The 25870-nt window shown below is 38.1% G+C and overlaps 1 long non-coding RNA gene across 1 annotated transcript; it reads left to right on the plus strand.

Annotated features, from left to right (window-relative positions):
* Positions 1–16: 16 nt before the first annotated feature.
* On the plus strand, positions 17–20453 carry LOC139592294 (uncharacterized). The gene is made up of 4 exons (XR_011679953.1): positions 17–377; positions 12778–12869; positions 17704–17809; positions 20239–20453. It is a non-coding gene; the product is annotated as an uncharacterized lncRNA (long non-coding RNA).
* Positions 20454–25870: the final 5417 nt, after the last annotated feature.

Below are 25870 nucleotides of genomic sequence, written 5' to 3' on the forward strand. Positions count from 1 at the left end.
GGGCAGAGCCGTGTTTCCAGCGGTGTTTTCCGTGTGGGAGCCAGGCGCTCAGGGCTGCCAGGGAGGGGCGAAGGGATGCTGAGCGTTCAGGTATTTGCCAGGTTATAAAAACCTTCTCCGAGAGACTGGTACCTGAGTCAGGTCCGAGTCAGCTGGTACCTGCAAGCTGGACTGCCAGTAGGAGAGGGAAGCAGCAGCAATGCAGGTTAAAGGCTTTAGCGAGGGAAGGCACGGGAGGGCAATGCAGAGCTGCCCGGTGCTGTCCAGCGGTGCCCGCAGCCCCTGCGTCCCAGTGAGAGAGCTGGTGCTGAAAGAACTCACGGAGAGAAACCATGACTTTCCTCAGAGACTGGTCATGCTGGTACTTGGGGAAGCAGGTCAGTGTTCAGCTTTTAAAAGCTCCAGTAGGCCACTACGAATTAGTAGCGCCCTCTTAGTTAATTTCCATCACCAGGCATTTTTATGCAGTGCCTGTAAATAGTATCTTTGAGTGCTTTAAACCTGCTGTATGTTTCAGTTCTCTCTGCTGCTTTACCCCCACGTAGCCTCTAGTTAACACCACGTTGTCCTGTCCTGTGGTGCCAGTAGCACACCTGGTAGCACTGTGCTTGGGGAACAAACATGTCGGGATCACAATCCAACTTTGCCTTTGCCCTCCTCCCATGGAATTAGCTGAATTGCCACTGGTTTTGTAACAGAGAAGGCTATTTATGGCTTATAGCCAGTGTATGGAAGAGCTTGTTAGCAGGGCAGATTTTATTGGTTATTCTGACACGGTTCATCACTGTAAACCCAGGATTGGCGCTGGAGATGTTATTACAATTTATTACAAATTCATCTTGACAGATTGAGGTCTGGGATCAGCATAGAGACTGAATAGGATGACATAAGAACTGAACGGTGACACCTTTGTAAGGATGGTTTGAACCTCAGCAGCCAAATTTGGAGGCAAATTCCATTGAACTGTGACTGAGCACTGAGGCCCTCGTGAGAAGTGCAGGGTGTAGTGTCTGGCAGGAGTGTCAAAGGACAGCTTGCTGTGATCACCATAGCTTTGGATGTACTGGTTGTGGAAGGAGCAGCAGCCTTAATGCAGCAGTCACATGGTTTTATTCTCTATGGTGCAGTAGAATGGAACAGGAAAGAACTTACTTTGCCAGTTGGTGCAAGCAACAGAAAGATGTTGAAATTATGCTTTATTTTAAAACATAATTTTCATTAAAAATTTAAGATTTTCCATTAGTCGAACATGATCAACACTCTCTAAATTGGCCTGTTGCCCTTGAAATCTGTTGTTCCAGGATTATGATTATCTTAAGCTGAATACTTTTTCTTATTTTTAATATATAGTCGTTAAATTTTACACAAGCCAACCTAGCTTTAATAGAAAAAAGACATAAACTTTCAGCTATTTTTCGGTTATTATTTGTATAGGCTATGCTGTTTTCAAACAGAAGTAATCCTGACTGGAGGAGCCGTTTTCGTTTCTTTGTAGACTGCAAGGGTTACTTTGCCCGTGAAACACATGAGGGCAGCAGAGGACTTCTGAAATGTAGTTACAAACCACACAGCTTTTATTTTTATTTTAATTAAAATAAATAACCCTCAAACAAACAAGCAAAAAAAAATCCCCTCCTATTTTGGGAAAATAGATGTATCTCAGATTTATTTGCATTAAAAATTCTGTATAGTATAGGAAGAGGAAAATGTTTGTTTCCCCTGGATTTGCTCTCTGTGTACTAAATAGCTGTTTCAATGTATCTTGTTCAGGAGGAGAGATTGTAAGAAAAGTCAGTATCTCCTCTGGTGACTGGCTCAAGGGAAAGAAAGTGTAACAAATAGCCAGAGGTAGGTGACTGACAACCAAAATGTTTCAGATAGTTTTCTTTTTCCACTGAAATACCTACTGTGCCATAAAAACATTTTGTGCCTGTGCTCAGATGAACAAAATCCCACCAAAGTACACAGAGGGCTCAGTCTGCAGGCATGCAGTCCCTGCTCTGCTTTAAATTACTCCAGTGTAAATTTAGCCATGCTTCATTAAGATAAATGAAAATACGCTTATAAAAATAATGTAAGAATTAGGCCTATAAGAAGAATAGGGTATAGAGGTGTTTGTTTGGTATATTGTTTTGGTTTTTTTTTTTTGGTTGAGTTTTTTTAAAGGCTTTATTGATGCAATTCTTATTGGTTCATTGACACAGGTAAGCCATATATTAGTTACACTAGTCACCTCAGACAGATGGTAAAAATATTTTTATGCTTTTTTCCCCTCTATTTTTTTCTGATTTAAAATGTTATAACTGTAAATAGCTTTTTAAAAATATATTTTAATGAAATTTTACATATCTCTATGCCATTCTGGCTATTCCTTAGAAGTATTTGATGAGCTGAAACAGTGCATACCAAGGGAAGAAACAATGATGAATATATATTTAGGAACCTCTAAACTCATTGTAAGATGTTTTCTTTAAATAAGGATATTCCTTTATTAAGAGAATCAGCTGCAAAATACCCATTTCTAAGATTTCTAATGACACACCAGTATTATTAGTGGGTGGGATTTTATGGTATTACAGGTTCAGATTGAAAGATCATCTTTATATTTACTAGTCAGGCTTTTTTTTTCCTCCAGAGATTTTTGCTTAGATGTTTGAAATACTTAATTAAATCTAGTTGGACAGCCTAGCTTCAGTAGTGACCCCTGGCCTCTGGGTTTATAATTAGCATAGCAAACAGGGCAAAATACAAGAAATTACTACTAAGTTGGAGACAGGTGTGCAAAGGATGGATGTCGCTGCCCCTAAGGGCATTAATGAGATGTGTTAATGGACCTTCAGGTAGGAGTGATGCCTTTATAGCACTTGAGGAGGTATTTATTTAGCAGCAGTTTGGATTCCTTATATGTTTTAGGCATATAAGATGTATAACAAATGGAAAAGAAATCCATTTCTGTTGTGTGGTCTTCAGCCTCAGAGAGAAATTGTCTAAATCCAGCAGATGGAGCTAAGTGCCCTTCTTAAAAAGGCTTGTGGGGAAAAATTGTGTTTGAGGATCTGCTTATTTTAAGACCTTGCAGAGGTGTTGTTTGCTAATACAGTTGCACTGGTAACAATTATTAAATGTAAGCAAAGCAAGTGAGAATTGCAATCTTGGGATAAAATGCATTCCTGTGAGGGTAAATGAGTGCTGTTGATGTAGCCAGTGTTCAGAAGTTGTCTTTTCGGAGCCCCAAGCTGGACTTTTTAAAATTTGTGAGAAGCAAAGAAATTTACACATGGGAGCACTTGGGTTTGCAGAAATAACCAAACTGTGCCAGGGGCTGCCTTAGGTGGATCATGACAAACATCTGTGTTGACCTTGAAGTCTCTCCTGGTAGAATGATCTTCCTTTGCAAATAATGAAATAACTGTAGGATCTGCTTCTCAAACCTGACTTTATCTTAGCTGAATATCCTAAACACCAGTAAGTCTCTAGCTCCTTTTAAAAGGTTTTGCTTCAGTCTTGTCAGTAAGGGGTGAATTATGAATGAAGAAAGCTGGCAGTGGAGCTAATATTCAAAATCAAACAGTGAAGGAAAAAATTAAAATGCAGAAAGGAGCAACACCTGTTCTGAGTGAGAATGAAGTAAGAAGTCTTGTCAGTTTTAGGGATCTGAGAACTGGCTTTTCTCTGAGAAATCTGATTTGCTCTGTCTTCATTGCAAGTTCCACTTGCCAGCGTCTATAAATTCACATTTTGTATTCTCAGCTTAGAAAATGTCTCATATCCAGGTCATTCAAGTCTTATTTTCTTGTTGGCTTTTTGCTTGTTTGTTTTCAGTCTTTTCAGAAAGTGGGTTAAGTGGTCAGCTTTTCAGGAAGAATTTCAGGCAGTATTTGCTGCAGCTTGGCTTAAGGGCATAAGTACAGATAAACATTTTTTCCCTGTAATTGTTCTGATTTCTTCCATCAAACTTTTTAACCATGGGATGTGGACAAAGGGCTTAGATGTAGAAGTAATGCTGTTTTACAGACTCTAGTTTGCAGATTTCTGTAAATGCTCCAGTTAGTTTGTTTGTATATCCTTCATGAATTCCTCATCAGTGACTTTGTTGGTGGAGGAATCCAGCAGGAGATTAAGAGGCTTTTCAAAATTCACCTGAAAGGAGAAACAAAATTAAAGAAAAAAAAAAGCACCATTTAGGAATCAAGGTATTTCTATCCTACGTAGATTTTTGTTCTCCTTTTTGGAGGATCTGCTTGCTGACTTTCTCCATGGGTGATTATAATTAAAAATGCTGTTGAATCATCCCAACTTTATATTCTTTCTGTTTCATTATTCTTTCTGTTTCATATGCAATACCTTCGTCTTCTATTTTACTGTGGAACTTAAAAGAATGGATTTTACAGTCACGTTGGTGTGAATCAGTTGTGACTTACTGCTGTGATTATAATACTATTGAAGTTATACTTTGTCCCTGTAGTGCTTTTTATATGTAGAACTCCAATGCTCTTTGTGGGAAGGTCAGCAATGTAAAACCAATGTCAATATGGACACAGATCTCATGCCTGGGTGCAAGACTAGCCTGTGCACAGAAATAGAGGGTCTGTTTTACATCAGTGGTTGAGTTTTTTATTGTGTATTTTTATTTTTTTGCTGGAAGGTTAACTTGTTTTGTTGCTTAAGACTTTGGTCTAAAGGGCTTTCATGCAAGAGGAGTGACAGTCCTGCCTTCCCTGCTGCTGCTTGTGTGAAATGCACCTCCATGTTGCCACTGTTTCCATACATGCTGCTAAAGAGGATGAGCTTTTCTGAAAAGAGTCTATCAGAGTCTTGCAGCTCTGACATGCTGGAAGGGTATTAGGACCCAGCTGCCTGTGGAAAATGGAAGGATTAGTATGCAGGAAAATAGATTTAGAGAAAGAGGTGTAGGACTATGCCCTTGTTTACCTCTTTTGTTGCCAAAGGAAGCACACAACCTGCCAGGGTTGTCATCTTCAGTCTGCTTCTATGGCTGGTATAAGAGTGCCATGTCATTATCCTGGAATTTTACTCACAGAATGGATGAGATTGGAAGGAGCCACTGGCAGTCATCTCGTCCAGCCTCACTGCTCAAGCAGGGTCCCCTAGACCATGAGGATTGTGCCCGATGACTTTGAATATCTCCATGGAAGGAGACTCCATGACCTCTCTTGGCAACCTGTACCAGTGCTTGGTCACCTGCATGGTGAAGCTTTTCCTCATGTGCAGGTGGAACCTCCTGTGCATCGGGTTCTGCCCACTGCCTCTTGTCCTATTACTTGGCATTACTGAGATGAGCCTGGCTCTGTGCTTCTGTCACCCTCCCTTCAGGTGCTGACAGACATTGATGAGTTCCCCTCTCAGTTGTCTCTTCTCAAGGCTGAACAGGCCCTTTTCTCATAAGAGGGGTGATCCAGACCCTTCATCATTTTTGTAGACTTCCACTGAACCAGCTACAGGAGCTCCATGTCTCTCTTTTCCTGAGGAGCCTAGAACCAAACACAACACTCCAGATTGCCTCACCAGGGCTGAGCAGAGGAGCAGGATCAGTTCCCTTATCCTGTTGGAATATTCTTCCTCATGCACCCAAGGACACCATCAGCCTTTCTAACCACAAGAGCCCTGAATGTTCATGGACAAGTTGTCCACCAGGACCCCCAGGTCCTTTTCTCCTGAGTTGCTTTCCAGCAGGTTACCCCCAGCCTGTCCTGGAGCGTGGGGTTGTTCCACCTCAAATGCAGGACCCCACAATTGCCTTTGTTAAACTTTGGACAATTGTGAGACAGACCACACAGTTGCCTTTGTTAAATTTTGGACAGTTCCTCTTGTTCAGTTGCAAGAACGGATTCTTCTTTGTAGAAAGAAAAAGTGCAGTAGGAGTGTGTTGCATATACTTTGGACACAAAGAAAAGGTAAAAATGCTTTTGTCATGCAGAAAGGAAGGATGTTTCAGGATTCATAAATATGTTCTTTCACTTGACTTAATGTAATCATCATATAAATTGGAATTGGAACATATTTTGAAGTTGGAGGATCATAGGATAATTTATTATGCATATGTAAAGCAAAAGTCAGGAAAATTCTGGGCTTGTAGCTGTTTGTACTTCATGTGAATTTTGGACTTAAATTGTTATTTTAATATAATTTCAAATAAGTGTTGACTTTTCCAGTGAGCTGATGTTCTTTTATGACTGTAAACAAAAGTTTAGTTTCACCATTCTGTCATCCTAGTGGGAGCTTTAGATGGTGTGGACAAGGAAGAGCTTTGTGTGAGTGTGTAATTATAGTGATATGAAATTAATGTTATAGAGGGCACAACTGAATCTTGTTACAGACTTTGAACTTGTGTCTACAGCTTGTCAGGGGGATGGGAGAAATCCTATCACAGCTTCTAGTTTTCTTCTTACAAACCACTACAGTCAGCCTCCTGTGTAAGGCCATACATGGCAGTACACTTAGTTTCCCAGAGAGATTAAGTACACAGTTTCCAAGAGAGGATTAAATTACATTGTTTTGAAAAAAATTAGATGATGTCAGAACTGTTCCACAAAAAAAAAATAAAAAAAAAATCATTAATTACTCAAATATTTATTGTGTTTGGGTTGATTTAAAACATAATGACAGCTGACTTCACCCTTTCTCTGTTAGCAAAAGTTAATTGTGGTTTTAAAAGGGTAGTGCCAGGTTTTGGGTCTTAAGGTCTGACTTATTTTGGTTCATGAGGATACTGAGCTGCTCTTCTAATTTTCCCAGGAAGTAAAAACTTTATATGTAATATAAGGCAGATTCTTAGTGATGTGGTTAGCATTCTCTGTTCTACACCCACAGCTTCTCATGTGTAGCAGAGCACAAAGGAGAACTGGAGAGGCAATTTCTTTTGAAAATCCTCATCATGGCAAGTGTTACATGTTACCTTCTAAAAGCAAAACTTTCTTGTATCTCAGCTTTTCCTTGGAATATTGAGAGATCATTCAAGTTGAAGCCCTTAAAAATAGGGATGATTGGAGACATCATTCTTTCAAAAGGACACAGGAAATATGTTCTACTTGTACAAAAGCCCTTGAAAGTATCATTTTCCTCATAGGTTTTTTTTAGATGTGTTTTAATAACCAGGCTAGCCATGTACAGAACATCTACAGTGTGTTTGTTGTGACAGCTCAGTATCCAAAGGCTTTGAGTACACAACATGGTAGAATTTGAGGGAAAGCAATAGATATTTAGTGTTACACGAAAAGGATTTAATATCTATTTTAACACCTACATTTAAGTTTCACTTAAAATTAACAACATTACAGTAATATTTTTTTAAGCAAGAGTTTTCAAATAGATTGAAGTAATTCTTGAGGGAACATTCTGTCTGAAGAATGATATATGTGTACAGGAGATGCTCGTGCTAAAAGTATGGAAGCTTTTTAGGCTTTGAGCCTGTCAGCCCCACCGAGATGTCTGGGTTGACTTACCAGCATGTCTCTAGGTTTTAATACTAATGGAGAAACATTGTGTCAAACTATGTTTTTTTTGTCTTTGTGTGGTCATTTCTGGAGAACGTAAACACAATATTCATGGCCAGATGTGGACGTGTGGCTGAGATTGGTACATGCTCTAAGAGAAGCAATTATCTCTGCTAGTTGTTCAGGGTGTGTTGCCAGTTTTAATTTTTTTTTTTTTTTTTGAGACTGAGATGGTTATTTTTCTTTTGAACTTAACGTAATTTCTCTTTGGGATGGTTAAAAAAGTTGTAAAATCTCTACCAGGCTACCTAGGGTCAACATTAGACATGCTGCTTCTTTTGGTTGACCATGAATATACAATAAGGTTAATATTTTCTGTGCTCAAAACAATTTTTCCCATTAGGTTAGTCATGCTTAAGTATTTTGAAATGATTGAGATCTTGGTGAAATTAAATAATGTATATAAATTTGAGCTGAGAAGAACTGCAGATGTTTGGACTATGTTTCTTAACCCAATGTGCTTCATTTCAATGTTGAGAGGATATTTTTAGTTAACATCACCATTCATTTCCAGCCAAAATGAATGCAAAGAGAGTATAAAGACCTACAAAATTAGATTTCACATTTGTAGGCTGCAGAAGAAAATGAGCACTAATGAGTGCTTAGAACATTTTTATTATATACCTTTGTGGTCTAGTTTTGGGGAGAATATTCATTACCTGAGATGTCATCCATTTACAGCACAGGCTGTCTGGCCCTAGCAGTTAAATAACTGAGATGTTATTTGCCTTAACAATTTGTTGTAATTCAGAGCCAAGGACATGTGTGCAATTAAAATGGACACTAAATGCTGTGGCAAGAGGTGCTTACCTAAGCCCAGCTTCCAGAGCTTTCAGGAACTCATTTTCCCCAGCAGGCCAGTCATATTACAGTCTGCCCCTGCTAATTACATGGGCAGGCTGCCTTAAACAGTGCTGAGTTTGAATTGGCACAGGACTTTTTTTTATAAAGAGTATATTTCTTTGGAGTGTGCAACCACCCTGCACTAGCTGCACCCTGTGAACTCATCTTTGCAGAGATAATGTGCTTATCAGGGATCAAGTGCTGGGAGTGCACTTTTCCTTAAGATTGGTATTACAGCTGCAGGAGGACTCTACTCAGAGATCCTTTGTTTTGAATCTGAATAGACTTGTGTTCATTTTGCTCCTTTGTTTGAATTTTATCAAAGGAAATTTAATATTTCTCATTCTTCTGTTCTGTTGAGTGTGATTCTGCCCAGTCAAAGGTACCCTCTGGGCTGTGCAGCAGGTGGGGAGCAGCACAGGTAGCCAGCTGGGCAGGGAGGCAGTACAGGAAAGCAGCACCAGGGGAATGGCCAGAGAGTGATGATTTCCAGCTAGGCCTGGCCTGGCTGTGTTTTCAGTGCATTTCAGGAAAGGAAGTAAACCCACTGGGAGGGGTGACTTTACCCTTTCATAGCATTAGAAAATACATTCTTGTTGGAGTCAAATATATTGGAGAGAGAGTGAATTGTGCCTTAATAGTAGAATGTGTGCCCTTCAAGATTCCCAGTTATATCCTGCAGCAGCCAGGGCTGACTGCAGGCTTGGCAGCCACCCATGTTCCTGGTGAACAGCCAGTGCAGCCATCCCATGCTCAAGATACCAGCTGACATGCATACAAAAATGGAGATATTCATTGTCTTATTTGGATGTTGGGACAAATGGTTGGTACCATCTCATTTTCCTTTTGATAAAGGTGTTGACCATTTTAAGGACCACAAAGTTAAGACTTGAGTCAATGACATCTCATTTGAAAGCCAAGTATGCCATGCACTGTCTTTTCCTTGTTAAGTACAAGAATATCCCATCAGACTGTATTGTTTTGATCACTCCTTTAGTCTAATGCTCTTGGAATTGTTTTCCAACCTTTTGCAAATCAAAATAAGAAAGAAGACAAAGACTGGTAGCTGCTCTGCCTGCTATTAATCCAAGCATAGTTCTCTCCTAAAGTGTAGATATAATGCCTAACTAGAATTGCAGGAAGTCCTGCACCATGAAAACTTGATAGATCATTGGTAAGTTTCACACCTCTCTGGCATGTCTGGTTATCCTTCCTTAAATTTATTGAAAAGCTCTCAAGTGGATTTTAGGATTTTAGCTTTTGACTGCTTTTTTTTTTTCTGGACTTAAATTGCAGTTATGGAGTTACCACCTCTGGGGACTAGGAAGAGAGAGTTATAACATGATAAAAATCTAAATAATTTTGTCCATTGCTGGCCAAATGAAATATCCCTACAAATGCACTTGGTTCATTGAAATATCAAACTCCAGATTGGAGTTGTGGTTGGTAATTGAAGAGAAGATAAACTCGTTTAAGTACAAGTTTAGCTCTTAAATACTGATTAGTCATCAGAGATTTCTCCAATTTTGACTTAAATTTAGTCCTTCCCTGCTTCCCTTTGATTCTTGTAACCACTCTGAAGACTGAAAATGTCAGGGCAGCAGCTGTGTCACTAACCAAAATGCAGCACAAAATTGGGTGCTCAGTGAGTTTTACTGAGCAGTCTTATATTCTGTGAGTAGGAAAAACTTTCTTGAAAATAAGTAGTCCCACTGCTTTGGGAAAGAATAATTGAAAAGGATTAATAATTTATGAATTCTTTTCCCTTTCATTTAAAATAAATTACTCTGGAGGCAATTAAGAATTTCTTCCCATGTAATAAGTTAAAGTGATGAATTGTGGTGGTCTAAAAATGGCTTAGATTTATTTTGGGCAAGTGCAGTCTATCAAATTAAAAGTTATTAATACATTTTCTAGGAGTCTTTCAATAAACAAAGAAGCCTCACTGGTACTGATAATATAAATGCTGTCTGTAAGTGATTTATCTTCACCTCACTCTTTGAGGTCTTTGTCCATGACTTAAGTTCAACTTTTATGTGGTATTATTTCAGGAGGACAAACAATTGATGCTTTTGAGTCAATGAGTTATGGACAAAAGACATTAATTTGCTGAATAGTTTTAACCTGAATAAAAGATATTTAAAGAACTATATATAGTATTTAGGTTGTCACCTTTGAAAATATTCTAAGCAGTTTTACTTTTCTGCACTGGAGGTACTTAGCAATAGTCAGGAATTTAAAGCACAAGTTTCCTTGTGTTAAAGAGTTAATTTTTTTTTCCAATTTGTCCTTTAATGGTGTAAAGCCTGTAGAGAAGCTCTAGCTCCACATTCTAGTCCTGAAGCCTCTTGCATCTTTTCTAAACACAAAATCCAACTAATGGTTTACTATGGAGTTAGTTTACTATTAATTAACTATAAACCCAGAAGGATCAAAAGTAGGGTTCTACAAAAGGACTTGAACAATATACTTCATCAACTCCCAGCTCATTAATCTGTAGCTAAAGAAAAACTGAGGTGCCCCAACTGATAGCATGGTGTTTGGGGTATTGTGGAGACATTCAGGTGTGTTCCTGCTGTGAGCAAGGAGAGGACTCTTCCATGAAAGCCAGAGGCAGAGGAGAGGGCATGGTGGAGATGCTGTCATTCCTACTTCAGCCTGATCCATGCCAGCTTATACTGGCTCCATGATATTCCATTCCCAGTCTAAAATGTGAACTAATTACAGAGAACTTTATGATTATGATGATAATAATAATATAGTAATAGAAGAAATATATACATGTATGTAATTAACACAGTGCAGTCTTAAAAACAAATTATATTTTTTATTATAGAATATAAACCTACTTTATATACATAACTATATTGTCTAAAGTTATAAGTGTGAATTGCAGTAAGTTTGAGGTTGATATTACTTATAAAAAAGGCATTTAAGAGTTGAAATTCAGCAATTGAGATGTTTTTAAACAGTATTTTACAATTCTCTTCACAGTTATTTAAAAAAGAAAGTATTTTAGTTAAATATTATTCAGAGTGTATTTCAATAGGTTTTCTTCCAAGAGATTATGGGCCTGGTAGTAAAGACCTACATTTTCCAGGTTACATTTACCAAAACGGAGAGTCATACTCAATCTTTACTGAGCACCCATTATTTTAATAGCAGAACCACCACTTGATGTAAAAGTATTTAAAAGGGAGCATGGCTTTTTGTTGCATCCTGTTTTTATCTGTCAAACCCTGTAGTCTGTGGGAAAAAGAATGAATGCTTAAAAATATCTCAGTGCAGCATGGGTGAGCAATATGCTACATGTGAGCACATTTTTTAAAAATCTGTATCTGGAATATAATATCACAAGAAAGTTGGGCATAGAGGTGATCAGAACTTTTAAGATCTGGCTGTCTGGAAACCATCTCTAAGTGTATTTCACAGTAAGAGTTAAGTGTGCTTTTTGTACAGAACAGTAAGTCAGGCACAAAATGCATCAATAAAAGATATTGAATAACCTGTACCACAGTGACATGTATATGCTCTTAGAGTTTCTGGGGTTAGTTTAAACCTCAATCCTGTACCATATTACCATTTGAAACTTTGTCTGGTTTGATGTATGCCTGTGTATTCACTCAGGCAGTAACAGGGATGAGAATGGTATTCTGGAATACTGTACGTAGGATAGAGGTGCTGGTTGAAATAGATCTCTGTGCAGCTGCTGTGACAGAGACTCAATTGCACTCAAACGCAATTTAATATCAGGGGATAGTGATATTATACATAGTATCTAAGTCTTATTTCTCACTACTTTTTCTTCATTCATAATTTGATGCACTCTGTAAGAATGTAGCCATTTAAAGGGCAGTTACAATGGGTAGCTGTGAAAACATCAACAAAAAGGTTTTGTTATTCTTGTGTTGTTACATGATAACTTTTCTGGATAAACAACTGCCTAACCAGAAAGCTAAAGTAGTCAGAGCTTCTGTGCCTTATTTTTAATCTAAACCAACCTTCTTTCCTTGTCCTATCCCTACATATCCTTGTAAAAAGTCCCTCTCTAGCTTTCTTGTAGACTACTTTTACATACTGAAAATGTCCTTGTTTTAAAAGCTGTGTTTGGTCAATCAGAAAAAAACAAAAAGCAAAAAATAATCCTCAAACACACCAAACCCCCAAGTTTTGGTTTTTATTTTATTATGATTGTGTGCAGTTATCTTTTCTCCCCTCAGTGCTTCAAGAATTGATTTTATCCACTTCCTGTGATCAGAAAGTAAGCTTTTGTTACAGTGTTTCTTCTGTTGTGTCATGCTTCATACCTGAACTTCAGATTTAATTAAAATTAAATTTTCTATCCTATGTCTACATTATACCTGTTTCAAGGAGAAAAATCTTGACAGCGGCAACTGAAATTTTCCTCCCTGTGAAATAGGGGTAGATTTCAAGGAGATTGCTGCATCTGCAAAGATGTACAGACTGAGAATGTCCAGAAGGTGCCATTTCCAGCTGCACTTCCTTGTGCTGGTAAGCATGATTACTTCAGAGATTCATCTAACTTTGTGGCTTCTTAATATGCTGTGTCCCAAGAGCTATCAACTGTGACTTCTGCTTTTGTTATTCCCTGTGCCCCCTGCTGATGCCTGGAGTTCTGTGTGGCTCAAGACTCTGAAGACTTTCCTGGCTTCACAGGCTGTGGTATTACATCTCACATGTGCTCTGTTATCCCTTTCTGTATTCCTCTGTTTCACTCAGTCTTGTTCTGATGAGGCTGTGAATAGGGATCCTGAGTCTGCACCTGCCTGACAGGTGTAAGGGCAACTGTCTCAGGCTGGCAGTACTGCAGTGCCTGCAAAAAAAAAAAAAAAAGTTTTACATTATTGTTATAGTGATGCAGTTCTCAAAATGGATTCCTTTTATTAAGTCAACATCATGGTATTGAGTGCCTTAACAGCTGCCATAATCTCATTAACTTCTCTTGCTGTTGGTATAGAAGTACATATTTACAGTGTTCTGAAATAGCTAAGCAAGTTAACAAAAGGTGAAAATAACAAGAAAACTGTGGAGGTTACTAGTATTTTACTACTTTGAAATCTGTAGAATCCTGTTAGCTAAAGCTGATAGTGAAATAGGAACAGCTGACATTAGGTAGGTGGTACATAATTTATAAAATAGTGTGTCTGATCATGAGAGTTATAGGCGAGGAAATGAATTGAAGCTGTGAAAGGGTAAGTTTAGATTGGCTATTAGGAAAAAGTTCTTCACTGAAGGAGTGGTCAAGCACTAGAACAGGATCTTCCAGGTAGTGATCATGGCCCCAAGCCTCTTGGTGTTAAATAGATGTTTGCTCTTAGATATAAAGTTTAACTTCTAGGTTGTCCTGTGTGGATTCTGGATGATCCTTGTGGGTCCCATCCAAATCAGGATATTCTATAGTTCTACATGTGCCCACTGTTGAGTTTTTTTCTGGAGCTCCTGTCTTCTCAAATTCTGTATTATCACAAGTCTGTAATACATTTCAAAGTGTTCAATGCATGGGTTTTCTGCTGTCCTATTTGTGTCATATCATATTTGTGACATATCATAGTTAATGCACAGCTTTTACTGACTCATGCACTTGTCTATAAGATGAAAAGAAAGAGAGGAATATTTTTTTTCCTTTTTAAATGCATTGGTAGAAGAGGAGGTAAGAAATAGGAGTCAGTGCTGTATAACCATTCTGCTATTTTTTGGTAGCTGATGTGTCCATACTTAATGCAATTATTCCTCAGTGCTGCCTTAGGAGTATTTTACTAAATCTTCATGGAAACTCAACTATGGTCTCAAAAAGTTGTATTTTAGCAGTAAAAATCAGTTTCAGGTGTAATGACTGCAATGAATCAAGATCTTGGCAAAATCTCTTTGGAATGTTTGACAGATTTTACTCTTTCCTAAAAGCAGAAAATGTGTCTTGCTAAAATAGTAGCATTTTACTCCCATTCTTTACAGATCTATAGGAACACAGGCTGTAAAGGAGTAAAGAATTAGGCATTCAGTTTTGATACTGGGCTGGTAAAATCATTCTGCTTCTGGTAAGCTACACCAGGAAATCACAATATCAAATGCTTTGCAGCTTATATTTATTTTTCCAAAGTAAAATTTTCAGTTCATGATGTTATATATCATTCTAACTTCTGCTTACAGATACATTGATCTTTATATTGAGGTAAACAGTGCAAAGAAAATGAGGCTGAGATTTGGTATCTACTCATAATGAAGTACTACTTCCAGCCCCTCCTCTACAGGATTAATTACATAATTTAGTGGTCAGACACCCAGTGGCATGACAGAGATTGCTTTTCTGAGCCAAATGAAAACTAAGAAATACTGCTTTCTGTGCATCACATATCAAAGGACCAGAACAAGGAAGAGGAAGTAAATGATAGTATGCTCACAAACAAAAGTTCTAAATGCTTATTTTGTGGCTGTTGGGGGATGCTATCAGGACACCTGGGTTGGTGTAACTTTAAAGCATTTGAGAGATGAGTCATAGCAGCCTTTTCCTAGCTCCATATGAATGTGAGCTGAGTCCAGGATTTATGAGGTGATACTCAGTAACTTTGCTTTCTGCCAGCACTGTCTTGGCCTTGGTTGCAAAGCCAAGGTTTTTTGGCATATGAAAAGGTTTTGTTTGCCTTTAGTGCTTACGTGCTATGCTGGAGTAGAGCAATAAACAGAGCTTGTCTGGTTTGCTGTGAAGAGTTATGACAGTGTGAAGTGCTCAAAGATGAGATACTGTAGCCCAGATGCTCTTAAAAACATAAGCAATGAAGATGAGTTTACTATCTACAGGAATCAAGCTATAACAGTCCAGTGTGGAAATGTGGAACTGCAGAAAATCATTTAGGTGTCCCTGTGGGAAAGCTGAACATGTGAAGGTGATGTATCCTCTCAATAAAGAAGGCCAACTGCATACTAGACTAAAAGTAAGGGCATGGAGAGCAGGTGGAGGGAAGTGATTATTTCCCTCTGTTTGGTGCTTGTGAGACTGCATCTGAAATACTATGTTCAGCTCTGGGCTCCCCAGTACAAGAAATACATAGATATTCTGGAGTGAGTTCAGAGACGGGCCACTGGGATGCTACAAGGAGAGCCTGAGAGGGCTGGGATAGTTTAGCCTGAAGAAGAAAAGAGGCTGCTGCTGTCCTAAACTGTCTGGTGGGTAGGTACAGGGAAGAGGAAGCCAAACTCTTCTGGTAGGTGCACAATGACAGAACAAGAGTCATCCAAGAGAAGTTGCAATGAGGTAAACCCAATTCAATAGTAGAAAAAAATTTACCTTGAGGGTGGTCAGACATTAAATACGAGAGTGATTGTGTGATCTCCACCTTCAAAGATATTCAGAACTTGAGAAGAGAACCTCAGCTAGGCAAATTTGATCTCATGAGAGCTTTTAAATCTGTTCTTATTCTGATTCTTATTTCTGATTCTTAATTTGTAGTCTGCCAGAAATGGTAGAAAATTTTACTCATAGATGTTATTCAGCAAAAGGTTTGCCTTGAGTTCAAAGGGGATCTTTCAAAGCAACCTGTGGTACTGATTGTGAAAGCTCATTCCTGTCTCAGTTGCATGTAGCCTTTATTTATCAGAGTGCACTAGAGTGAAAAAATGTTCAGTCCCTGTTGTTTGAGCCAACAGCTCTGTCTCTCTCCAGATAGCTAAGAAAGAAAAAATGACTTTCCAGCAATGGATGTATTAGAGAGGTCTGCTGTACATCTCAGTGTATACCTTCTAACTTCAGCTTTCACCAGAAACTAAGTGGGTTCGCTTGTCCTTGTGTTGAAGCTGACATTTTATGCTAGAGTATCACAGAGCAATTGGACTTTATTGCTATGTTTTGCCCTAAAAATTCTGATACTCTCTTCCATTAAGCAAGGTGAGAACATTTGTTAGTGCTTTTTTGGGGTTTTTTGGGGGAGTATTTTTTAGATAATAAGGTATTAGGAGCACTTGAAAAAATTGTAGAGTTCTTGAAATCTTTTCCATTATGTGGATTAAAATATAGGGTTTGAATTGGAATATGTGGGTTATTTGTCCTTTTCAGGCAAGGACAGAAGAAAATCATGCTTTCTATGGATTTATTCACCAAGAGGTGCATAATACACATAGGATGGTGGTGAAAATTGTCATGTGAATTGATACTGTGCTTGAGCCCATCTGAAGCTTCTCCTCCTGATTGCTGTTGCTTCTCAAAGAAAAGTAGAGCTTTTATGCTGGTGCCACTTTTGGTGAAGACCCCAGTCTCAATGAAAAAGTACCCGGTTCCTGTCTGAAAGTAATGAATTTCTTGCATACAAAGTCAATGTGATACTTTTTAATGCTCACCTGAATAATAATCCATCTAATTTTGACAATAACAGGATTACTTTAATTGTTGTTTAAGGCTATAGAGATTAAATAATCTGAATTGTTTATTCTTTTACAGCAGCAAAAATCAGGGCATGGATTTTTTTACCTAGTTATTTGCTTACATAATTTTCTGATTAGAGTCAAAAGTAGTGGTATTAGTAATAGAGATGAGAGTCATGTCCCCATCATTTGTACATGGGAGATCCAATAAAGATGAGGAAAACTAAATGTGAAAAGGGACAGAATCCATTAACTTATCTTAGCAGGATAATTAAACTTGTTTTAGTGAACATGTTATCACCGTATGATCTGATATAATGAACAATTTGTCTTGTAACCAAGATGATACTTTATTCTGTTTGTCCTTGTTTGTTTTGACAGAAAAAGAGAATTTTTTTTTATTAAAGGGGAACTTTTTGATTTGAGCTGTTTGGAGAGCTGTAGAGTAGTTCTATATGAAGTGTGTGTTGTTCTGGTGACTCCACCCTCCTGTTGTATTTGTTTGTTTCCTTGCGTGGTTTCACTAAGAGCCTGTTTTGTACTTGGGTACTGCCTCTGTGCCCAGTTATGTGTGTGTGTAGTTAACAGATAACCCCTACTTTAACAAGGGATGGCAAAAAAATTATATATATCTTGCTTTTGTTTTAGTATTTTCTACAATATTTGTCAAACACATGTAGGAAGCTTTAGATCACAGCTTCACAGTCTTAGGCCCAGTTTTATGACTCATCACTTAACTAAATTCATTTTTTCTCAGTTGTTTGTTAATAATTCAGTCAAATTCTAAAGGTTTCATAATGTATAAAGGACTGTATGCCTCAGAGGTATTCATACTATCTGCACTAGATAATTTTCATCAGCTATCTTAATCAGTTGTTGAGCACGATGACTTCACAGTGCTGCCTTTAAGTAGCTGAGAGTAGGCGTTATCAACATTTCATGGTTTTTAGAGATATTTATCTTTTTTTTGCAGATTCTAAATTGGATCTTCATCCCTGCCCTTTAAACAGCAATGAGAATGTTAGATTAAAAGGAAAAGAAATGTCACAATCTGTCTTCTTTATTCAGAATTCCCAAACGTAAGTAGAAGCACAGGGAGTGTAATGGTGAGAACAGTGTCTCTGAGTGTGCCCAGGTACCATGGGTTAACTGGCCACTGGCCAGCAGCTAAGCACCCACCTAGCCACTCACCCCACAATGGCACAGAGGAGAGAACTAGAAGAGCAAAGGCTGGCAACCGCTGGGCTGAGATGAAGCAGCAAAGCTGCTGCATGTGCAAGCAGAATAGCAAATAAGAATTATATTCCCTAGTTGTTGTTGGTAGGCTAAAGTCCATCCAATTCCAGAAAAGCAAGCACATATGATGGTTGGTTGGGAAAATGAAAGCCATAACCAAAACCCCCATCTTCCTCCTCCTTTCCCTGAGTTTTTATTGCAGAGAATAATGGCATATTGTAGGAAATGTCTCTTTGGTCAGTTTGGGTCCACTGTCCCAACTGTGTCCCTTTCCAGCCTCACGTCACACCTCTGGCCTACTTGCTGAGGTGGGCAGAGTAGTGAAAAGAAAGCCATGGTGCTGTGAAAGTCACAACATAGGTGTTTTTATGACACTGGTTTGATCACAAGTCCAAAATACACCATGATATGGGTTTTACTCAGGATTAACTCCATCCCAGCCAGACCCAGCACACCAGGGAAGGCAGCATTTATTCAGAGGAATAGGTTGCTTGCTCTCTTCCTGTAGTAAAGTTATTGGTGAGAGAAAATAACATGGTATATAGCTTATAAATATAATGTCTGCTAAAATTCTGCTTCTTTTTTTGCTTAGTGTATGTTAGACTAAAAGAAGGGAACTGTACAAACTTATATGTACTTATTAAAAAAATACTGAATTGATGGATTGTCTTGAGATCTGTGACTGAGCCACCATTAAAGAACTTATACCATTTTCAGCCTTGCTGTTTTTCACTTTTTACATCAAAATCAATATTAGTTGTCAATGTTTAATTAGTGTATTTTATAGACATACATTTCACATTCTGAATTGCCTTCAGGTAATTTCTTTTGTGATTATATCTTACACTGATTTGTACAGAATTTCTCAGAATAACAAATGAAGGTTAAAAAAGAAAAAAAAAAAAACAATTGATTAATACATGTTTTCCTTAAACTAACCCTCTGAGGAATTTCTGGCTTTCTGTTCGCACTAGCACCAAAGGAGGAGAAGGGAGAAAATAATAGATCAAATGCTGTGCTTTTGTGCATAAAGTTTTGCTCTTATTTGAACATCCAATTTATGGTAGAATGAATTTAGCTTGGTTTGCAGGAGCAAGAAAGGTCAGGGATGTATATAGCTTTGACTTAGAATGCTTTCTGAGCTAACTGCACTTAAGGCCTGGCAGGAGGTTGCCATGCATGACTTCTGTTGATGCACAGTCACTTCTCATGCTTGTGGATATTTTGTGCTCTCACAAATGAGGCCAAGTCAGATGTTTTTAGAAAGACCTGGAAAAACAGTTGTCATCCTGGTGATGTAAAGGCCATAAGGCAGAGAATAGACTCTTAGAGTGTTCTTAGTACCTCTCAGTTCCCACAAATACACTTTCCCATATCACTATTGTGTGGTTTCAGCAGTGAGTTTTGCCTGATTTTGTAGAATCAGGTATAGAAATCAAGATTAGAGGCTACATCTGGTGCAATACTGTTGACTTCAGTATTAATTTTTCATCTGGTTTTCTTATTTGGTGAGTTTGTCTGCTGCAGTTTTCTGTTTCTGTGAAAAGGAAGTAATTTAAGACAATCCTGCCTCTAGCAAGACTGCGGCATGGAAACCTAAAACAACTAAAATGTCTTATTTTGCTAATAACAGTCTTTGTTGGGTTCTAACAAAACTAGTGCAGTGTTTGTCCAACATCAATGTGCTAACTTTGTAATAGTAGTGCAATTCCCTGAGATGGTGATGAAAACTAATATTAAAGCTATGCAAATGGTGAAACATAAAGGACACATTTCAGGTGGCCATGCATAACTGAGCCTTTGGTATTTGGGCAAAGAGTTGATTTGCATACTTGAATATATTTTGCACCTTATTTGATCACTAACTAATCAGTGCATACAGATGGCAATCAGATTTCTCATCTGAATACACAAATAGTACCTTGTGAATTCAATCAAGGGCTGTGAAGCTGCAGATGGGGAGCCCTACTCAGTTGGAGTGAAAAGTTATTAATATATCTCCTATGATTATGAAAGTGGAGGAAACAGGGATTTTCATTAGTACTTTGAAAGGACTTGCTAATTTATTCATATGTGGAAGATAGTTGAGAAAGTAAAAATTGGCTGTGGACTGACTCCAGCTCCACTTCCCAATTTTTATTTTTAAACTTTATCTGCAAGAGTGCTATAAGTGTTATCACTTACTGAGGAACAAGTGAATGGTATAAGTACTTTCAATACTTTCAGAGTACTTTCAAAGATTTTTTCCATTTCTGTCTTTCACTTTGCTTAGGGAAAAGAAGAATTTCTGTGGATGCTATGTGAAGGTGCCCACATGGGCTTGCATATTCCAGACAAGATCACTGAGATTATAACACTGGAAATGATTCTTGCTTCCTATATGATGTAAGTTTTGCTAGAAGTTTAAGAATCTGTATGGATGAGTCTGAAATCAAGTGAAGATTTCACTTGATGTTTGCCTGTCTTTCTCCTAATTTTTAATTCTGTATTGATAATTGGATGGGTAAATTGCAAATGAAAGATGCCCCTGCCCATGGCAAAGAAGTTAGATGGTCTTTAAAATCTTTTCAACTTAAGGAATTTTGTAATCTGTTAGAACATCAAGCAACTTTTATATGATCTTAAGATTTCATATTGTCTTGTAAAACATTGTAATTTTATTTTGTATTTCAGCAGTTTCTGAGAGATACATTACCCAGCTTTACTTACCAGTCATGCAAGTAGCATTCTTTAAAAAGATGGTAAATGGGGAGCTTAAATACTTTGTGACTTGTAGAGCTACTTTTTTCCCAATCCTGTTGTTCAGTGGTCCATAGCCACTTCAGCCTTGGAAGTTATTTTTTTCCATGAATGTTGTCAGCTATAAAACTCAAGCTATTGACCTATCAACAGGCTTCTCCCTGAAAACAATTCAACTTCAGAGTCCTGTTCTTTCAAGGAGCTTGACTTCTAAGTGGCTTGACCTTCCATTGACTCCCCAGCCTGCTTTTCACTGAACTGAAATTTCTGTAATGGTAACATCATTAAGAGTGCAATTTCCTTTCCCTCTGAAATATTACCTACATTGGCAAAAGCCTTTGTACAAGCATTTTCATCTGTGCAAAAAGGTGCTGTTCGAGGGAAAACACTGGTGTTGCTTCTTGCAATAGGGTGTTGATTAGATATGATGCAGTGATAAAATACCATGGTCCCTGCATTAAGTGAATCTACTGGCCTGTCTCTTGAAGGGTTTCAATCCAGTGTTGTAATCCTGGCCAGCATTTTATTATTTGTGTATTTTACTGAAAGATGCAATTGATATGCAAGCTGTGTTTTTGTTATCTTTTATGCTGCAAACCAAGCTGCTGCTGATTTTTAACTGGAACTATTGTGTAGCTGTTTCATTACTAGTGTACTCAGCAGCAGCTTACAACAATATTATTTTAAATGTAAAAATTATAAGATAAATGAGTTTTATGTTTTGTTATTTAATTTATGTTCCTATTAGATGGAGTAATCAAGTAGACTAAGGCAGCTTCTTAAAATAATGAGATTTTATTTTATCAGAGTAGACATTTGTTTTAAATGAATCATTAATCTTGTAGTTAAAGCACTGATTAAGAATATTCTCTGATTTGCATTCCTTTGTCTAAATTTGATTTAGGACAGAGGCTATTATAAAAGAGGTTGACAAACCTATTTATTATAAAAAATAATATCTCTGGTATCTTGTATATCCTTAGCTATTAATCATCTGTGCTCTGTTTTACTTATTGGACCTAACCTTTCAAGCTCTGAGACAAATTGGTTTAATATTTTTGTTTTCAATAACTCAAGAACTATGGGACTAGTCAAATTAATTTGAAGTACTCACTTTGCATCTTCAGAGGTGTCAGTGAGTGTTTGGAACTCTGGCTTCTGGGGCTCTCCACAGGCCTTTCCTGCCCCTGTTAGCTTTGCTGTGGTGACCACATCTACCCACCCTAGGGAAGGGCAGACACACTCTGCAGTGCCTGTGCAGGGTTGGCGTTTGGGAGGAGGCAGCTGCTCTGTGTGAAACTTGCTGCTGCCTGGCAGGACAGCCCAGCAGTGCAAGGACCTGCTTTTCCACAGCTGGGGAGCAGAAGGTTTGACATTCTGAGGCGTGAAACCTAAAAGATGTGGAATCACTGTAAAAAATGAACTCTGGAAATAGAAATAGTTATAGAAAACTGTCTGTTAGATTATATGTATATGTATATATATATATTAAAAAAAGACTCAGATATTAGCACAGATTTTTATGCTCTGCTGTTTGAAATCCTTTTTATTGTTCAAGTTTAAGCATATAGGGAGTTATTAAAGAAGTGCAGTGAGTCACAATTGCACCAAAACAAGTTTGATGTGAGTGTCCTGTAATGGGCTGTGACCGGTCACTGTTTCTACTCTGTCCACCTCTCATCTCTTTAATTGCAGGTAGGGTACTCTTTGCTTTTTCAAGATCAAGGCTTCTGTTTCTATGCAAGAGTGTCTGACTTTCCATGTTTGCCCTTTTTCTTTCTCACTTGTTTCCTCACACTGTATTTTGCTCTTTGCTTGAAGAAAATAAAAAGTGTAACTCTAATCTATTCTCTTAATTCAGAGGACAGGAACCCACCAGAAGTTTGCAATTTATCTCCCTTCCCCTCTCTCCACTTGCTCAGACACATTTCAGAACTGAAGATTCTGTTTTCATAAGTTTTAGAAAAAATTGACTTCTCTTACCCAAAATTAAAAGCTCTAAATATAAAAAATGGTTCCCTCATGAAATCTCACAAAGATGCTGCAGGGAAAGTAAGAAGGTTTTAATGTGACTGTAAACATATCTAATTTCTCCATTGCTGAGAAGCCCACTAGTATGAAATATTTATTTTATCTCTTAAGTAGTTATCAGCTAAAATGGAAAACAAAAATCTTTGTGGTAGCATTTCAGATGCTAATTGTATTTCAGAAGCATATCTCTTAAACAGAATTCTTGTTTGAGAGTCCTAAGTGTAACATTTTGAAATCTAAATGTAAACTAGCAGTTAATACCTGTAAATTATGATTTATTTTTTTATTTTGTTATTACTCTGTTCCTTTTGTGACTTTGAAACTTTGCCTCAGGGTCAGATTAGAAAAGAGTTGTACATAGCCATTCATAGGTTCCTGGAATTCCGTGTTTACAGGCAGAGTTACAAACATAACTTTGTAAAAGATTCTGATAAAAAGAATGTACCAGTCTAATGCTCCAGACCAAAGGAGGATATGGAAGTGATGTTTGTCTGAAAGAGAAAACATCTCCATCTCCTTTGTGCAAAGATGTGAACAGTAGTGCAATATAAATCAAGAACTTTCAGGTGGTGGTGCTCCATCTTCTCTCCTTCAGGAACACAGAGACCACTTAACAATGACTGCAGATATTCCATGCAGGAATTTAGAGCTGTAGGTTGGGTTTTCTTTCTTGGGGCATGCCTGACATATATTGTCTCAATTGTTTCTTTTGATAAGTTGCATTGATAGATCTTTCATGGACACAAGTTCCACAGGTGTGTTTTAGTTCTGCAGGTGTGTGCTAGGCTGCGCTGTGCTTTGTTATACACCCAAGTCATGCGATTCCAAAAGCAGAAGAAATGTGTTTTCAAGTCAAGTGGTCAATGAGTATTTCTAAGCTAATTTAATACTTCTTTTTAAGACTAGGCTATTTTGTGATAAAGGTAATACTATTAAGATTGGACGTTATTTTTTATTTCATTAACTTTCAGAGCTATAGTAAACCTGTAGAAGAACTAGGGCTCACCTTCCCTCGTGATGCCTTTCCTAGGAATTGTTCCCTCATAGTGGCTATGTCTGGGCTCCTTTTTTGAAACCATACACTGAACTGGGACATTTGTGTACCTTGGCTGTAGCTGAGGCTTTGGCTTGTGTACAAACTTCTGGATATGATTGAACTTGTTGTTAAGTAATGTTTTTTGCTAAGTTTGTGTTGTCCTGCTTTTGCTGGTTCCCCCAGTGTTACAGTCAAAGTTTAGAATTGGATACCTTTTGTTTGGCCAGTGAGATTCTTTATGAACTCTTCACTTTTGTTTTCATGTCAGGTAATTATTGTTTCTGGTGCTCGAGTATCTTCTGTGAAAAGGCTTGATCTGGCACCATTAATTGGAGATGGAAGCTGTGTGCTTTATCTGTGAATCTAAGAACAGCCTGGGAAGCACAAAAGTGAAAAGGAATAGGTTGGTCATTCTCTGCATCCAATTGCACAGGGCTGCCATAACATATGTGGTGATTGGCTGTGTCAGGGCACAGAGTGACAGTTCCTCAGAATTCACACTCATGGCAATGTGCCTTTTATCCACTGCTGATGTGACAGCTCCTGCCCCCATAGCAGAGTGTTTGCTCTCCAGCCAGAAACTTGTCCTGGTAGCTTAGTCTTAGATTTCAGTTTGCTGCCTGCTCATCTTCAAAGATGGCAGTAAATTCTCTTGATGGAGTGCAGAGATTGTGTTCCAGAGGCCCAACTTCCATCTAATCCCTCCCTAGCCTTAAGCCACCTAAACTTTTCTTACTCTGGCTCAGAGCTTCATGCCAATGCAACACATAGCCTTCAGAAATGATTGGTTTGTTATGCTTTGCTGAAAGAATCTATCTGCTTTAAAAGGAAAAAAAAGAAGAAAAGAAAAAGAAAAAAACACAAATGGTATCCACCATTTTTAAATTGCAGGAAACATGGTTTAAAAATATCAGGACTTGGACTTTTTTATGTGTACTACTTTTCTGTGGTCACTTCTATACACTCACCAGGAATTATTTCTGCCTATGGCTGTTTTGTAATATAGAAACAAATTTTCTGTAATAGTATCTTTATGCTTTCCTGTAAAATAGTTATGAGCAGTATTTTTGTACTTTTCTACATTATGATGCATTGTGGATTTCTTCTAAGAGTGAGCTTTAGCAAAATGTAGTTGTGTTTCAGATTTCAGGCAAGATAAAAAAGTTGGGAGCAGTGGTGGAAGCTTTTAAAATTGTTGCAGTGGGCATCTAAAATCTGGAAGTGTGTTTGGAGGAAAAGGGAATAAAACCAGGAAGAAAAGCAGGCAACTGATACTGGTAGGCACGAGTCTTCATAGGGAAGAGAGAAAAGAAACCTGGGGCAGCAGAGGGAGACAAGTTGAGATCTGAGTTTCAGAGCATTTGGTGCCACTAAGCATGACTGTCTCAGCACCTGTGAGTAACAGCCTGCTTTGGGGAGGAAGGGGTGAGGGATTGTTGGTTTAGAACTAAATTCTGCAATGGTTCTCTGCAGGATAATACATAAGGAAGGGATCAACAGTGGGATGAAAGACTAGCGAGCTGGATCCTGGTTTTTGATCCATAAAGTGAAGCTCCTAGGCCAAACCTGAAGAATGTAGGGTGACAAATGCCTTCCTGAGGATATAGGTATAAGAAAAAGAAATGCCCCACGAGCTGCCTGCAAAGCTTCTAATGTCTAGATTTGAACTGTATGGGAAAGAGAAGGTCTCCTGCAGAACCTGTGGAGATAGCATTTTTCTGATGAATAAACACTGCCTTGATGGTCTCAACTGGAGTCTCAGATGCTTCTGCAGTCCTATCAAAACTATATTTTCTGATTGCCTGACTTCTTTTTCTAGGTAAATATAAAAAATCTCCGTCATCTGAGAAAAACTCAGAAGTTTTTACTAAAATGTGGGAGGTATTTCTATTTCTTGGGAAGTAAGATTAAAGAGAAAAAATGATTCATTATCATGCTGGGCAATGTCTTACACAGACGATTATGACCATACTGATTATTCTAAAAGTTATCCACAGTTCCTGATTTTGATTAGTATATTTGCTGGTAGATGTGATGGCAGGGAACATTTGCATTTGTTTGGAGTTTTGGAGTTCAAACATCCTAACTGCAATCTGCC

This window comes from Agelaius tricolor, unplaced genomic scaffold (assembly GCF_023055355.1).
Source record: "Agelaius tricolor isolate 1412-34295 unplaced genomic scaffold, bAgeTri1.0.p SCAF_8, whole genome shotgun sequence".
In the NCBI taxonomy this organism is placed as follows: domain Eukaryota; kingdom Metazoa; phylum Chordata; class Aves; order Passeriformes; family Icteridae; genus Agelaius; species Agelaius tricolor.